Here is a 17,866-nt window from a genome sequence, read left to right on the forward strand (position 1 = left end):
AAAGGTGCATAACACAGGTGCTTTATACTGTAGTGATTAAAGGGCTCCTGGTTGATGTCATTTTCTCTACATACCCTTCACCACCTCTTAGGAAGCCACAGCTTGTGTGGCTTTCTGATGTCTGATTGCTTAGATCCTTGTTAACCTTTGGTCCTCGCTGCCACACACGTGAATACCTTCCCTGCAGAATTGCTAAAAGCATTACAGGGTATTTGTATTCTACGGTGACAGTCTGTCATTTATTACCTACATAAAGTGAGTTATACGTATATAGGGGTGAGTTTCTGAGTAGCTACCCACTGCAAAACAGAGCATCACTTCCTCAAATCTGCTTCATCTTCTCTTTTTACCCCTGTCACAAACGGCACATCTGTGTGACTTGTATATGTAACAAGGGTTAATACACACATCTATGTAGCCGACCCATTATTCTCTCTGGCAGGGTCCCTACAATTAGTAATATCCCCCCTCAATCCGTCATAAATATAATCTAAAATCGCTGCCACTACCAAGAATACAGAGAAAGAAGTCTTATCACTAGGGGTCCTTGGTCCTCGTTTACCAAGAAAAATACGTCATTAATTAGCGCACGAAAATCTATCGTACAAAAATGTGTCCGAAAGTGCAGTTACTTTTTTTTTTAAGTGGCTAAAATATTAGACTTAATATACAAAAATAGTACAGTGCTTAGTTTACAGAAAAAAGAATGTTACCAGAAATATACAGTATAATATATGCAGACAGTTTCCAAAATAACAGTAAAAACAAACAGAAATTCCTAATATACATCACGACATATCTAGGTTGCTCAGAGGGTCTTGCGTTGGAAATATGAGAATTCACGTCTTTGCATAGATCACTCCCTCTGTGGGATTATTCGTTATATCTCAATTGTTACATTGTTACATAGTAACATACGTCCATCAGGTTCATCCTATGCTAAATTTAGACGACAGATACTTATCCTATATTTGTATTTAGCATATATTGATCCAGAGGAAGGCAAACAAAAAAACCCAGTGAAATATCATACTCATAATCATATCAATACTCTCTGGATCAACATCCTTCCCATGTTTACTTATTTGGTATATCCCTGTATACCTTTCCTTTTAAAAAAGATGTCCACCTTTTTTTTGAAGATATCTATTGTATCTGCCATCCCAGTCTCCATGGGTAATGAATTCCACATTGTAACTGCCCTTACTGTAAAGAACCCTTTCCTTTGTTGCTGGTGAAATCTCCTTTCCTCCAACCTTAGGGGATGACCCCGGGTCCTTAGTACTGCCCGTGGGATGAACAGTCCTTTTGAAAGCTCCTTGTATTGTCCCCGAATATATTTGTATATAGTTATCATATCCTCTCTTAGATGCCTCTTTTCTAATGTAAACAAATCTAGTTTAACTAGCCTCTCCTCATCTGCTACACAGATATATTTGTAATTCTTGTGAATCATATCAGATCCCTGATATTTTATATTTAGTAAACTATATTGTCTTGTGGAGTGTTTTTCTGGCCACACCCTCTGGTGTTCCCAGACCCTTTCAGGAATGTCTTTTAAGGTACATTAATAGAGCTTTTGCTTATTACCACTGCCAAAAAGTGTTGTGATTCTAGATTTGAATCCCCCACAATCCCAGAGCAGGTCGCTTTCAAATAATCCCACTCCTAGACAAACACTGAAAACTAGGCCGGCTCCTGACCCCAAGAAAAACAATGCATGTATTTTTAAGCTGTAACTTGTAACTCAAATGAACTGTTTGTGTGCCAGATTATTAAAATACTGAACATTTTAATGGTTTTATCATGACAGCCCCATTGTGCAATTCGGTCACTTTCTACAAAGTCTCCCTCCGAATTGTGACACCGCCGGTAGAGATTTTGGATATTTACCCCATCCATTGTTAGCACATGGATGCACATGATATGTCCCGTTAGCATTAACTGAAGTGAGTGTAGAAGATGCCCTGCAGCTGGCAGAGGTGCTGAGGACATGGGGAAGGTGGTGGCTGAGCGGTGACCTGCGGTCAGTAGTTATGGTGGCGGAGCGCTGACGGCGATTTGCTTGCCTTCCGCCCATTCCCGTCCTTGTAGAGTATCCGCCTGAGTGTGCTGTTCAGAACCAATGTTTAAGTAACTGAATAAAATGAAATACAAACGACTGCCATTGCTGCTACTCATCAGATGACATAAAAAACTAGTTAGCATGGCTAATTAATCAGAGCCTTCTTTGACGAACTCTGGAATGGCAGGGCTGTGTGGCTAATTACCTTTTCAACTGGCAAATTGTGCCTCTGAATAATGAGGAAAAACATTACCTGATGAATCCTTTTTATTTGACGATGTTATCAGCAAAGGCAGAGAAAAGAGAGATAAGGAGGCATGAATGCCATCTTAAATTACATCTCAAAGCTCTGTTTTCAGATGACTTGTTATTTGCATAAAAGATATCCTCTGAAAATTGAATTTAACTGCTTCACTCCCAGCGGGACCTGTGCAGCATTGCACTTTCCCTCACATGTCCCATTGTGGTACTCCTGCAATAAAACATACATAGTTGTATTCCTACTGTTATGTACACAGCAGAGTAGTAGAGACACAGTAGGGGGTGATGTATCAGTCTTGTTGCAGTAAAACAGGTAATACTGATGCAGATTAACAGTGCCAAATATCAGGGGGAAAAAACATTGATCTCAACTGGATTTCAACCTTTCATAAACCTGTTAGCGTTTTTGGGATCCACTTTTTTTTTTAGAGAATTGTCCCAAAACTGCTGCTAGCCCAGCACTGCATAACGACAGTGGAACACAATTGTGGTGTCTTTCTGATTATGTTTTCACACTTCACTGTGTGAACGGGTAGGTTCATTCTAATATCATGTGATCACTGGTTTGTCTAAACATACTCAAAGGGTAGAGAGGAAGCGGGCACTCATAAATTGAAGACAAAAAGTCGTTTTATTGCAGTTACATAACCCTACTCGTTTCGGTCCCAGCATGTTATAGCGAGAACTAGGAGTGCAAGCTCTTACAAATCCTTTTCTAATTGTCTAAGCATACACCTTCTTCAGGACCATAGATAGACAATGTTCAAAGCAAATGTAGTACCAGCCGCAAATTGGAAGAATACTGTGCACTAGTACAGCACATCCGGCTCTATTAATCAAAGGCTCCCGGTGCAATATTGGAGTTCTTTTTCCAGTTTTGAAGCTGGGAAACTTTGATAAATAGACATCATTTAATACAATTTCAGGGGGTTATTTAACAAAGTATCACCTCTGCAAATAATCATCACAAAATGTATCAAAGAACAACACTCCCATTGAATGCAGTGGCACTTTTCTCTTTATTGATTTATTCAAGGTTCACTTTTCACAGCAAATCTCTCTCATCTAAACAACATGCCAAGTTTATTGAGTACAGTATTATGTTTTGGTTACTATTTGTTTGGGCAGCAAAGTAAAAATACGCTAACAATAACTAATCGGCCGGAGAAAGACATATCTAGATTGGGAAATGTGGTTAGTAATGTGTGAACCCGATTTCTTTGTTTCACTTTTAAAGGAACAAAATAACTCAATTAAACTTTAACATAGGGCGATCCATTCAATAGAAATAAAATACCATACAATCCAGGGGTTCCCAACTGCAGTCCTCAAAACCCCCCAACAGGTCAGGTTTTAAGGATATCCCTGCTTCAGCACAGGTGGCTCAATCGATGGCGCAGTCATTTTGACTGAACCCCCTGTGCTGAGGCAGGCATATACTTAAAACCTGGCCTGTTGAAGGGTTCTTGAGGACTGCAGCTGGGAGCCACTGATATAGTCAATTAACTAGGCCAGAGGGTTTAATGAACTTGAAACCCCGATGGTCACTATAGAATGAATATACTTGCACATTACCACCCTGATCAGAGCATGGTAGGTGAAATTCTAGATAATTAGCTTCATTGCACTGCCATCAAAGAAATTCAAGTGGATCTAATTGTGCTATGAATGAGGGACGCGGTTTCCAATTTGACATTATACTTGAGCATTCCTTGCCACCAGTAAGTAAAATTTTAAATTGTAGGTATATTCCCCCCCCGCCCCCCCAAACATCTCTACAATCACCTGTAATGCCAAATATTAAAGCTTTGATATTTATGGTAAGCTTGGTTTTTGTAATGGTATGTTCTGTATGTATTGTAAATATTCATTTTTTGGGGGGGGCAATTCCATGAACAATTAATCAGACTGTCTTCCTCCCTACCACATTTGAGGCATAGGGGAGAAACATGCTCTATGTGAACAATTGTAGCTCTCTATAGAAGGATGAGTTATAATCATTCATGATTTCTTCCTTATTATCAATTATTTATTTTATTTATTTATTTATAAAATATTTTACCAGGAAGTAATACATTGAGAGTTACCTCTCGTTTTCAAGTATGTCCTGGGCACAGAGTAAAGACAAATAATACATGGTTACAAATACAGTTACATAAATGAACAAGGTATACATAATATACAGAGACATTGCATGCACAGTTAAAGATTATATTATGGGCGTATGAAACAGTTACAGACCAGATTAAAATGTGTGACAGCCTTAGATTTGAAAGAACTTAAACTGGTGGTGGATGTGAGAGTCTCTGGTAGGTTGTTCCAGTTTTGGGGTGCACGGTAAGAGAAGGAGGAACGTCGGATACTATGTTGAGCCTTGGGACCATGAACAGTCTTTTGGAGTCTGATCTCGGATGATAGGTACTGCATGTGGTAGGGGTGAGGAGCTTGTTCAGGTAGCTGGGTAGCTTGCCCATAAAGAATTTGAAGGCAAGACAGGAAAGGTGAACTTTGCGCCTAGACTCGAGTGATGACCAATCTAGTTCTTTGAGCATTTCGCAGTGATGTGTGTTATAGTTGCATTGGAGAACAAAACGACAAATTGAATTGTAGAGGGTGTCAAGTTTGCTAAGGTAGGTTTGAGGTGCCAAACCATATACTATGTCTCCATAGCCAATAATTGGCATTAGAATCTGCTGTGCGATACGCTTTCTGACCAGGAGACTTGGGGAGGATTTGTTCCTGTAAAGTACCCCTAGTTTGGCATAGGTCTTGGTTGTCAGGGTATCAATGTGCATCCCGAATGTTAAGTGGGAGTCAAACCATATGCCCAGGTATTTAAAACTAGTGACAGGGGTTAGGGTGGTGTTAGTGTTGGTTCTAATCTGGAGCTCAGTCGCTGGAAGCTTTAAAAATGTAGTCTTGGTCCCAAATACCATTGTTACAGTTTTGTCAGTGTTTAAAAACAGTTTGTTTTGGGAAATTCATTTTTCGAGTCTCAAAAAGTCAGACTGAAGTATGTGTTGAAGGTCGGAGAGGCTATGGCTGTGTGCATATAGGATTGTGTCATCTGCATACATGTGTATTGAGGCTTCCTGACAAGCTGTGGGAAGATCATTGATGAACACTGAGAAGAGTAGGGGCCCCAGAACAGAGCCTTGCGGGACACCACAGGTGATATCCAGGGGGTTGGAGTTAGAGCCTGAGATGGACACATGTTGGGATCTACCTGATGGGTAGGACTGAAACCAGTTTAAAGCATGTTTCCCTATTCCAGAGCTCTGGAGTTTGTTAAGCAAGATAACATGATCAACTGTATCAAAAGCCTTTGCAAAATCTAGGAATACTGCACCAGTGAGTTGACCCCGTTCTATTCCACACTGGATTTCATTGCAAACTTTTAGCAGGGTAGTTACGGTACAGTGTTTGGGGCGAAAGCCAGATTGGAATTGGCTAGGGAAATTTGTCTTGTTATAGTAATCGCTTAATTGGGAGTGGACACATTTTTCCATGACTTTGGATAGGATTGGGAGAAGGGAGATTGGCCTGTAGTTTGACACAGTGTTTTTGTCCCCACTCTTGAAGATTGGGACAACTCTGGCAGCTTTCAAGGTCTTAGGGATATGGCCTGCAGACAGGATAGAGTTGACTATGGAAGCAATTGGTTTGGCAATTGCTGGGGCACCAAGTCTTAGGAACCTAGATTGTAGTAAGTCAGGTCCACATTGGCTGCTTAGTTTTAATTTGAGGAGCGCTTGTGTAATCTCCTCTTCGGATACTGGGCCAAATTGAAAATTGTGGGCAGTGTTGGGAGGGGGTGGGGCTATAGGGGTACTCCCAGGATGAGATTCAGGTTTGTGGTTTGGGTTGCGTTTCGCTAATAAGTTAGTAGCACACCCCACGAAGTAATTATTGAATGCATTTGCAATGTCCGTGGGGTTTGTCAGAGTAATATCGCCCTTAGTGATATTACTTGGCTGTTGAGGGTTAGAAGTCTGGAATATGTTGTTGATAACCTTCCAGAAGTTAGCTGGGTTTGATGTATTCTGGAGGAGATTGTCAGAGTAATATTGTGCTTTTGCATGCCTTGTTTGCCTTGTGCACATGTTCCGCAGGCATCTGTAGTGATTGAGATCCTTGGTAGTGCCAGTTACTTTGTAGCTTTGCTCTGAGCTCTGTTCCATTTCTATGTAACCCCTCTTTACCCAGCTCAAAAAGAGTGCTACATCAAGGTGTCTTATCTACAGTGGTGCTCTGCGTCTCTATTTACCTTCTCAGGGTGCTGGCATCCAGCCTGGCTGGGCGTGTATGCTATGAGGTATAATGAAGGGCGTCAGGAACTTTATTGGCACAAAGAAGAGCTTTATTGGTTCCACTGATTTGAAACCACATGCAAGCACATCTTGCTTCAGACAATAATAAGTGGCAAATAATACAGTTGCATTAGGTATTCTTCCATGGTAGCTCTCACCACTATCCTAGGGAGGTTCTGGATTTGGTACACTTAGCACTGGGTCTGCATGGTATTCGCTGTCCCTGTGTTTTGGAGTTGCCTTCACACCAGGACCCGCGTGTATAGATACTTCCATCGTCACGGATACATATCCGTCACTCTGCGAAGTACCCTTCTTATCCCAAGGCATCAGAAGGAGCTCACATTTAGAACTGGTCAGTATGGGCCAATCCCGCGGCCAATTCCCCACCCGAGTACCAAGCATCCTCCTCTCTCAGGGCAGACAACTAACCTCTGACCATTGCTATGGGCTATAACTAGAAGGGGAACGTTCCCTAACTATAAAGTAATAATGGTGACCAGACATCCTTAATACATATAGCTCTACACATAAACATGACTTACTTTATGTACAGTGAGGCCCCTTCTCTGTGACTCCTCCTGGGACCTGAGTCTAGAATCTTCTAACTTCCCTATATATAACTACTAGCTGGTCACCATGCCTACAGGGGGAGTGGTTTGGATTCCGCAATCATCCTATAACAGGTGACAGGCAAGACACCTTCTTAAAGCGTTAACCCTTTAAGGCCCTTAATCTTTAGTAGTCCCTAAGAGGGAGGCTACATCTACAAAACTGGCAACATAAGGGATTCTTTATGAACCTCCATCAGAAGGGAGACCATCATCTAGGACATGAGTGGCCAACTTCAATGACTGAGCCAATCATTGAGTCACCTGAAGCAGGGATATCCTTAAAACCTGACCTGTTGGTGGCCCTTGAGGACAGGAGGTGGTCACCCCTGATTTAGGATGAAAACTTCAAGGTTTTCCTTGAAGGTTTACCTCAAGAGGCAAACAAAGAAGTGTGCTAATAGCGCTAATGCTATGAAATATACATAGTGTTACTATAACACTGTGGTAAATACAAAAATCTTATCAATATAAGCCAGGCTGCCTGGAAAAACTGACCGATACAGATCAGATAGAATAGCATAGGACAAATATAATCCGGTACCTGGAAGAAAAAAAAGTCCAAACATCAAACAATGAGATCTGACCATATAATAGTGTCCAGTCTGGATTATCCGGGAACCTTCAGATGTATCTCGGAGACGGTTTCACAATATGTGTGTAACACAACTTCCCCCACCCTATGGGAGTTCTGGTGGCTACTGAGTGTGTGGTACTTTACCTGTGGCTCACAGGAGGCCAGAACCTTCACTGCTGGGAGCCTGCGGTGTACCTTATCCGTCTGGTGACAGCGCCTCCACCTGTGCAGGGTCCTAACTATGTCGGATAACCCCGTCACAGGACCCAATGCAAGAATGTACACAATGGTATAGATAACAGTTTACTACATGCAGATAATAATAGGAATAACAATGTAACATCCACACCAAATAGGCCACGCACGGCCGTAACCCCACAGTGTCCTCCAACACAATGTCCACACCCTGATGGTGTCTTTCCCCCCAAAGTACTGAAGTGCCCCATGGCACCCAAACACCCAGGTGTCCACAAGAGTCAATCCACCCAATGTGTGCGACAGCGCTGCCCACAACTAAAGTGTGATTTGTTGGTGCACTTGGAGATGTGGTGATGCCTGCTGGGTGCTCCAGCACCCGGTAGCGCCGACTGAAGGCAAGAAGGCCGTCCAGTCCCACACCGTCATTGTAAGCGATGAGTCCGCCTCCAGGTGGGGTGGTATCCAGCTTGAGGGTCCCACCTTAACAGTCTCTGTATTCGTTGGTGGTCTGGTCCCAGAACACAGGCCGCATCTGCTGCGCGGCATCCCTTACTGTTTCCCTGACACTAAGGAGGTAATGGGGCAGTGTCCCTGTCTAAGGGTTTAAGGGCCTGTCCCTGTAGCAACCACAACTTATACAGGGGAGTTGGGGCCTAGCTGGGGGCTATGGGGGTCTCTGGCTTAGTGCAGGGGCCACAGGCACCCTGCACACACACCCTACCCTCTCCTTATCCCAGCTCCAACTGGCGTGGTCTCCTCAGCGCGTCAAATGTATGTCTTTGGTTGCAGGGGAATCAGGCTGTGCGATTGGCTGCTGTGTAGCACCTGAAATAACAGCCCCAGGGGCTGCTGGGAACTGTAGTTCCCCTGCGGGGCTTTGCCTAACATGGCTGCCACTCAAATACCCCTACTGCGCATGCGTGCGCCTCTGTGTAATGGCCGCCGCACCGGGGACCTATCCGCGCATGCACAATGTTGACGGCACATGCGCGTGCAAGCAAGATGGCGGCGCCATGGGCACTTGCTCCACTGCGGAGCTCTGGCAATGCGCTCACCTCCCTAACGGCCCCACACACCACTGCAGCCCTACCTGCAATCTCCCAAGCCTCCGCTGCCATTCACAGCGGGAGAACCAGGGGGAACCTGGCCACATGTGGAAATAAACACATAAGAAAATCATAGTGTATTACTGCTGGTAAGTATGGTACAATAATACAGACACTGACAGACAGACTAACAGACTGACAGACAAACAAAACACTAGACAACACCTAGTGATAAGCTAGATAACCAATTTATTAAAATACTAAAAAACAGACAATAGTCTTGATCACAGGGTGTAAGTAACTTAGATAATGCTCATCCAATAAGAAAAATTGGAATCCTACTTACGACTTACTTGCAGGTGGAGGGTGAGGAGGATCACAGCGACAACCTGGTGGAGGTGGGAGTAGGGGAAGACATCCTTCAGCTGGTGGGAGCAGAGGAAGACATCCTTCAGCTGGTGGCAGTGGCAGTAGAGGATGACATCCTTCAGCCGGTGGGAGCAGAGGGTAACATCCTTCAGCCGGTGGCAGTGGCAGTAGAGGATGACATCCTTCAGCCGGTGGGAGCAGAGGGTGACATCCTTCAGCCGGTGGGAGCTGAGGATGACATCCTTTAGCCGGTGGGAGCAGAGGGTGACATCCTTCAGCCGGTGAGAGCAGAGGGTGACATCCTTCAGCCGGTGGGAGCAGAGGGCGTTCAGCCGGTGGCTGTGGGAGTAGAGGAACATGTGACCGGAGCAGGAGCGTTACTAGAGGACAGCTGGGGCATGCTCATTAAATCCCTGTGTTAACTATAACGGACCTTTGTGGATGTGAAATCTCTCTCGCTCTCCTCCTTTCTCTCACCTATGTCTCTCTCCCCATATAACCCTCACCTCTCTCCCTCTCTTGTCTCTCTTCTCCCCCCTGCCTCTTCCCCTCTCTAGCGAAGCCTATATTTCAGGGTCTGGATTGGAATAACGGTACTTTTAGGTATAACTAGCGTCTCATTAAATCTCTGCGTTAACTATAACACATAGTTAAGGCAAATGCTCATTACGATCACAAACAGTGCTCAACATTGCATTATTAAACTATAGCAGACTTCTGCTGATCTGGGGCTTCATTTGTGCTTGCTAGTTATTGCATTTACATAAGGAATAATAACGTTTTAGCACTAAACTCAGAATTAAATATTGCATTGTAAATATATAAATGCAACACCTCTTCCCCCCGGCCAATTGAAGAGAGCCGCTCCAAAGTGATCTACTGCCTCTTCAGGTGTTGCTTATATGCAGGTGATGCTCAGTGTCTCTTATTTACAGTACCTTGTCTCTCAGGATGCTGGAATTCATGCATGGCTGGTATCGTGAACATTAGAAGAAAGAGAGAGGGCTCCAGGAACTTTTCTTTTACCTTTATTTACAGGAACAAATATAAACTTCCTTTGGGGTGCTGAGGCAGCATCCCCCCCAAAGAGGCACATCTCTCGCACTTTGTACTACTGTAATGATACACTCCCGCACTTGAATGGTGGCTGTTCCCACGTCACTGGAATCCCTAGCCAGGGTGTCCTACGGCATGAGAGATTTTACCCTATCACCTCTGACAGAACCAAGGAAACTCTTACCCCCTGGTAATTTTAAGGTGACACTCCAAGGATCTTGCTTAAGGAACCTCCTTTGGAGTAAGGCTACGGCCCCGCTGCACACGCGCCTGCGAGGCTGGCGGCGCGTGCAGCCGAGTCCCCCGGTCTGCAGTGAGCTGCAGGCGGAAAGACAGGGGGGGCGTGACGGGGGTGGCCGTGACATCACCCAGTAGGTTCGCCCTCATTGGCTTATCCGCCGGGGGCGTGGCCTAGCGCTCCGTAGCAAGTCCTGATCTCAATTCTCTTGAGAGCAGGATAAACTGTCGGTGCAGCGCGGTGGCCACCCCTCGCAGCGGGCCTGGCCCCATTGTGGGGCGGCTCTTGTCCCTGCAGCGTTCGCCACAACGGGCGCTGCAGTAGCCAGCAGGGACCTGGCCTAACTATCCATTCCCTCTTGTGGGTGGAACACACTCAGACCCATATAGAGGGGCCCTATCTTTAGGAGTGGCACTTCCATAGCTGGACAGTAACACATGTAGTTACAGACTAACAGGATTTACATTATTTAGATTGAGCTCCCCAATCTTGGTCTCTTCCTGGGATCTGAACTAGAATATTCCATCCCCAGTATATATACTCCATAATGACATCACAAATCACTATTGCTCCTAGGGGAGGGTTTTAGGGTTGCTAGGTGGCTTCTCCAAAAATACGGGACACAATGTTGAAAGATGCGACACACACACACACACACAACCCTCTCACCGCTCCATGCTGTTTCCTCCTGTCTTTGGCCCCACCCCCAGGCTCCTGACACCTCCTCCTGATTGGTAGTATTACCCAGCAGCAGCCAGTCTCGATAAAGGAAGCTGCCCAGCCCCCTAGCCACTGCCCTGCTCGGGAAAATCCTGCGGCCCCCTCAAGCCAGTCAGGTCTCTATGTCCAGAGAGGTAATACTGGTATACACATACATGTCCAGTATTACCTTTAATATTTTACTGGACAGAGTGTCCAAATACAGGACAGTCTGGTTCAATACTGGACACCTGACGTCCCTAGGCGGTTTGAATTCTACAAAGTATCTTTACTTAGTGACCTCGATAGGCATCTTCTAGAAGGTGGGTGTGGTAGTTTTCTGTCCAGCAACTCTACACCATGCGATGGAAAGCTGCTCTGTAGCTACCCGTAAGTTAACCCATCTAGGGCCCATTAACCCCTTAAGTAGTATTCCCGCAGGGGTGCTACATACAAATGGCAATCCTCCCCAAATTACGTTTTAATATGGAACCATTCTGCTGTCTGTGGAAAACTTGCATTGCAGTGATTGCAGTGCTTCTACTGCAGTGGTTGGCAACGCTAGTCCTCAAGGGCCACCTTGAAACTCCTGCGGAGAAGTTATTCTGTTGTACATATTATAGTATATTTTTTAATGGTATTTGTTTTATTACTGCATACTTGATGCTTTAGGAAACTTGGTACACCAATAGAGCTTCTATTAATCATCAGTTCCTTATTCATGTGCCAGGGTGTTTTCCCTTTGTCTCAAGGGCCACCAACAGGTCAGGTTTTAAGGATATCCCTGCTTCAGCACCGGTGCTGAAGCATGAATATCCTGAAAACCTGACCAGTTGGTGGCCCTTGAGGACTGGAGTTACCCACCCCTGTACTACTGTAATTCAGGCTGTCCACAGTCTTCATGCCATTGCTTTAAAAAAAGCTAAAATCGCCAAAAAGGAATTCATGCTATCCCTGGGCCAACCCTCTGCTTCAGCGCTCTGCACTTCCACAATGCTAAGCCCTCCTTAAAAATATTTACGTGTATTTAGTTCACAAAAGCAGCAGTTAGTTGAATTCCAGCTGGAGAAAGGTTCAGGTAAAGCTCTTGCGTATAATCTATCAGACAATTGTGCCGCGCGTCTGCCGCTGATGGGAGAAGGCTGGTGAAAAAAAGCCCCCTCATTACACTGCTGTCATTTACTCCAAATCTCCTGTCCTCTTTAGCAGCATTAAGATGGGATGTAAATTTACTAGTTAATGGTGTTAGAAAATAGATGGTTCGAGAAGGGGCAGGCATTAGAAGTCAGTATTAGCAGCTGATAAGCTGCTTTGCGTTTGCAGTCCCAGCTATTTAAGATTCATGGAGGAAAAAAATCACCATCAAACAGCATGTTATCACAGCTCACTAGATGGCTGAGGGAATTCATAAGTATGATAATTCTGGCTTTTTTTCCCTTCTACATAGCTGTAATCGAAAAAGTACCTTTTTATATAGGTTATTTGGGAGCGTGAGAGATGGGTTTTGGGGAGGAGATGGACTTACTGTTATTTTCCCTCTGTTCGGGACATAGAATTGCATTTTTGTTTTTTGAGATAGATATAATTATTTATTATTATTATTATTCAGTACATGCACCCTCTGCTATCCCGAAGAGCTAGAGATTTAGGTCCTTATTCTGTAAACTGCGATACCACCAATCCAATCTCAGACACACTATTGGAGAGGGTTGGGATTCCTTACAATGCATCTGATCCCAGATGCGCTATTAGAGAGGGTTGGGGTTCCACAGAATTTCACAATATAATTATAGGGTTCTTTAGCCTAAAAAAGGTCGAAAACCCCTAGAGTCTCTCTTCCACTACTTAGACTCACAATGGGGGCAAACAAAGAACCGTCATACATTGACTCAAAGAGGTACAAGAAAATGCCTCTCTACACCCTAGTTTTGCTGCAAAATTGGGACTAAATATAAATAGCGAGTTACACATTATTGCTTTTGTAGCCGTGACCCCTGATTCACCCCGAGGAATGGGAGGTTGCGCTTGCAAAGAGTAGTTGCAAAGCCCGCGAAGGAGGGGAGTACAATTTGGCGGGAGAGGAGCAGTCCCTTGACCCTAGCAGCCCTACGGGGAGGGTCAGGTGAGAGCGGTTAGCCTATGGGAGGAGGAGTTGCCAGACATATAGGCAGGGGTTGCGCGCACGTGGGAGAGAGCTTTGTGGAGAGACGAGGAGACGGAGATACTGCGCTGGGAGATTGTACCCCCAGGCGCAGGCCAGGTGCCCCCGGCCCAGTTAGCCCTGAGTCACCTTAGAGACAAGCTGAGCTAGGGACACCCTTAGTAAGGGTTTTACCCCATAACTATTTATACTGTTCGGGACTATTCTGTCGAGAAAGGGATCGGGCTCAGACCTCCCAAGAGTGGCCAGAGTTCGAGAAGAAGCGCCCCGGATCCTAGCGAGGGCAAGAGCGTAGTACCCTCAGAGACTCTTTTCAAAGAATCGTATCAGTTCCGAGCACCGGAGTGCTCGGCAGGTATTTCATCAAGTGCACCAACTCTACCTTTCAATCACCTGAGACATAGTGGCTGCGCAGTCACTCATACACATACATACGACCGTGGGAACGGGAAAACTGATTCGCGTATTTGGACACGGGGTGGGATCACCCGGTGGCGGGATTGGGGAAAGTGTTGTTGGCGTCCGCCGAGGCGCAAGTTATTGTTGGCATCCGCCGAGGCGCAAGAAGGTTGACGTCCTCCGTGGCGTGTTAAATGATGTGTACCAGCATACCGGAATGTCATGGCATGCAATGTATCGTAAGGTTGATCTATCAGTAAACGAGATTGGTTTTAGAACATGGTCGTGTAAGAGTAATTCTTGTATAAACGTCCTGCGAAGATTAACTCCCCCTTTGGTGGGATCTGTCGCAGGTGGAGGCGCTGCACCGAACTTATATATTGTATGCACCCCAGGCTCTCCGTGGCAGAGGCTCGGCCCTGTGAGTCAGCAGGTAACACAGCACAGAATAACAGCTTGCCAGTGATAGGAAGCAGGGTTACACTTTATAGAACTGTTATACAATAGAAAGTGATTGTCTACAGACCTATAGTTTGTGACAAGCTAATCACGAGCAAGGTATATTCAGATGGTTTGTGACATACAAATATTATCTGTCATTAATGACACACTGACTTCTCATCAACAAACTCCCAAAGTACTGTAGGTGCCTGGCAAAGTAGATGCCAACTTGCTCAGTCTGGTACTGCTCAATGATCTCAGAATGGGTGAGTATTTGCCTCTGCCGCCTTACAGCTGAAATAAAAGCAAGGAACTCGAAATAAAGATCGCCAAAACTCCAGCCGAAGTGCCCCCTTTTCTCTGATACACGAGTTGTTAGTGATCTGCGTATTACTCCTCACTACATACAGCACAAAGAATGGAAAGTTCATGTTCTCGCAATAAAGTTTGGTAACCGAACCTCGCAGAAGCGGAATAATTCCAGGCTGGAAATTGCAGGTTTCAAGCTAATGTGCCTGAGAAGTAAAGATGCCTGTAGTTGAAGGGGACATTATTTTGTAATTCAATATTTTAATATTCCTCGATGTCTGGCAAGGGGAGCACATCCTGGAACGTGTGCCAGCAGTTAACCACTAAACTGCCTGAAAGATTATTGCAGGAGACTATACCTGTGTCAAACAGGAATCAAGGGAGTTTGAAACTATTACCTTCCAACCCAATGCCGATTAATATCTCCAATTATTAATCTGCATGCCACATGTACGCCTTTCTATTGCTTCAAATGCTTAGTAAGTGCATTGTGAGAGAGTATACATCTACATACAAAGGATTCTGGGTACAGTCATGCAAACAAGCATGTCAAATGCATATATTGGATACAAAAGTTCCCTCACAGACCTCCCAAAGCCTTCCCTGTATTGCATAGTTTCTTTGACATCATTAGGCCCTCTATTCATTACAAAGCATAGCCAGCCTTTTTGGTACTCAATGCGCAAAGTATTTACCAGTTGTTGCAGTGGATAGGAAAGCCTGTTTGAATAAAATGGAAGGAGCGCTAGTGAAAAATGATTACAGCGCAAGTGGCAAATGTGTCAAGATCCCTTCATTAAACCCTTCAGTGCCGGAGAGCCAGCAATGCATCATTTTACAATACATTGCTGGCAGCAAAGGCGTTAACACCATGTATCCCCCATGGATTATTTACTCATTTGGCTTCCGTCGCCCTCATCCAACGTATGAGATGTGCTGTCAGGTTTATAACGTGTCATGATTGTTTTTGCAGTTATTTGAGGCCTGTTAGTTATTATTGATGCAACAAAAAGGGAGCGTAATGAGAACAGATGAAGAAATGAATGTATAACTGCATGAAGTAACTCATCCCTCCGCCCCACGCAAACACTGCATAAATCAGTCATGAGTTAAAAAAAGGCAAAATCAGAACGAAGTCCAGATGATTTTCTTACTGCTAATTTCTAGGCAAAACAGATGTCTCTGGGGTTTGACGCACAGACCCTTACATTTTTCTTGGGGTGTGGTCTCCCCTTCTCCCCAACCCCCCTCCCCCCCGTCACCCCCTCTCTAAACCACCACCCAGTCACTATCAGCTCCAGAAGACAAAGGCATAGCATTCTCCGGCGCCCGAGCAGGGACTGCCCATTACTGCTTCCTAACAACCGTGGGGAGACTTCAGTCAAAAGCAATCCATTTAAAGTTAATGAAATCTCAATTTGCCCACGGAGAATTCGCTCTTCCTGACATTTTCACGTGCTAGCGATAAGAGAGATGCTCTCCCTCCCCATGCCAAGGAAGTAGCTGGGAGGCGAAGGAGCAGAGGGACTGGTATTGTGCTGGGTATAGTACTTAAGTCCCATCACTGCGTGCCCCCTGGCAAACTTGGTCCCAGCGCTAGCACGCCTTCCATTTTCATTATCATTCACTCATTATAGATTCATTTTAACTGCACTTAACTGATAATAAAGCAGAAAGCTTTGCTTTTACCCGTTCGGTGCTACAGAGGCCTGCAGAGCCCCGTCTACAATGATCTATAATATTCCTAGCACAGAAAGGGTTACGAGAGACTTTGCTCCGAGCTTTTTTTTTATTTTTCTCCCCACGCTTTCCCAAAATGGAAATTTTTCTTCGCCAAACAAAAACGTCAATTAGACCCGCTGTCTCTCTCTCTCTCTCCTTCGTTGGCTCCTTCCCCTGTTCGGTGGGGAAACTTTCCTCTGATTAAACGTGCCACCAATTTGCAGTTTTTTAAATGAGTTTGCGAATTTGCATTTCAGATGTCCCTGGGACAGGGGCGAGGAGACACGGAGGACGCGGGCTGCTTTTTGAAGTTGATTAGCGTTTGATCAGACTCGGTGCTACCTGTGCGACTTCAAAGTTTTTTTTTTTCCCCCTCTCTCTCGCTGCGGCAGAAAAAGGCCAATCGCACCTTGCAGCGTCAAGCAAGGGACTTAAAAGTGTTTCTGCTCATTATCTTATGCAAAGGAAACCTATATTTTAATATTCGTTTAATATGGTTCGTTAGCTTTTAATGACACTGGTTTGACTGAGCTGGGAGCTTGATTTCACTTCTTATACAAGATATAATGTTGAATATATTTGTATTGCTGCTTTCTCTCCGTGTCTTTGAAGCTTTCGGTACCGCGTCTTGCTCAGTAATAGCCATACAGAAATGGTCTGAGAAGTAATCCTATGGGCCCCCTGTGTGTGCTGCTCTCTGACACGCAGAGCCGTGTGTTTGCTGTGTAGGAATGAGATGCTCAGGTTCCCTGTGTGCACTGCTCACAGGCAATGAGCTATGACGCTGTCCTCGCTGTGCTACGCCGGGCTCCAGCAAATGAATGGGATCAAATATTCTCAAGCACAGGAAACAGGTCATAGCCACGCATATACTGTACAGTAGGAAAGGGGCCTTTGCCTCTTGGGCAGGGGTGGGCAACTCCAGTCCTCAAGGGCCACCAACAGGTCAGGTTTTCTCCCTGCTTCAGCACAGGTGGTGCAGTCAACGAATGAGCCATTGATTGGGCCACCTGCGCTGAAGCAGGGATATCCTGAAAACCTGTTGGTGGCCTTGAGGATTGGAGTTGCGCAATCTTGCTCTTGGGGCTATAGACCAAGCTCCATAAACAGATGCACCTCTCCCGACAGAGTAAGTTTGTATCATTGTAGTTGCATCGGCGATGGATTTGGGGAGGGAATATGTTATTGAGCAATAAGAAGAGTTATAGAATCATTAGAAAACGGCTAATGTTATTATTTTGTTTATATATTTAATCAAGCCAACCACTGGCAGTATACTGTATAGATAGGATGACCAGATGTCTCGGTACAGTTCCGTTTTTAGGGCTCTGTCTCGACTTTTTGGGCTGCTGTCCCGGTTTTCTATTATGCTGGTGAGCGCCAACAGCGCTCCAATAGCGCATG

Source organism: Ascaphus truei, chromosome 8 (assembly GCF_040206685.1).
Source record: "Ascaphus truei isolate aAscTru1 chromosome 8, aAscTru1.hap1, whole genome shotgun sequence".
NCBI lineage: Eukaryota > Metazoa > Chordata > Amphibia > Anura > Ascaphidae > Ascaphus > Ascaphus truei.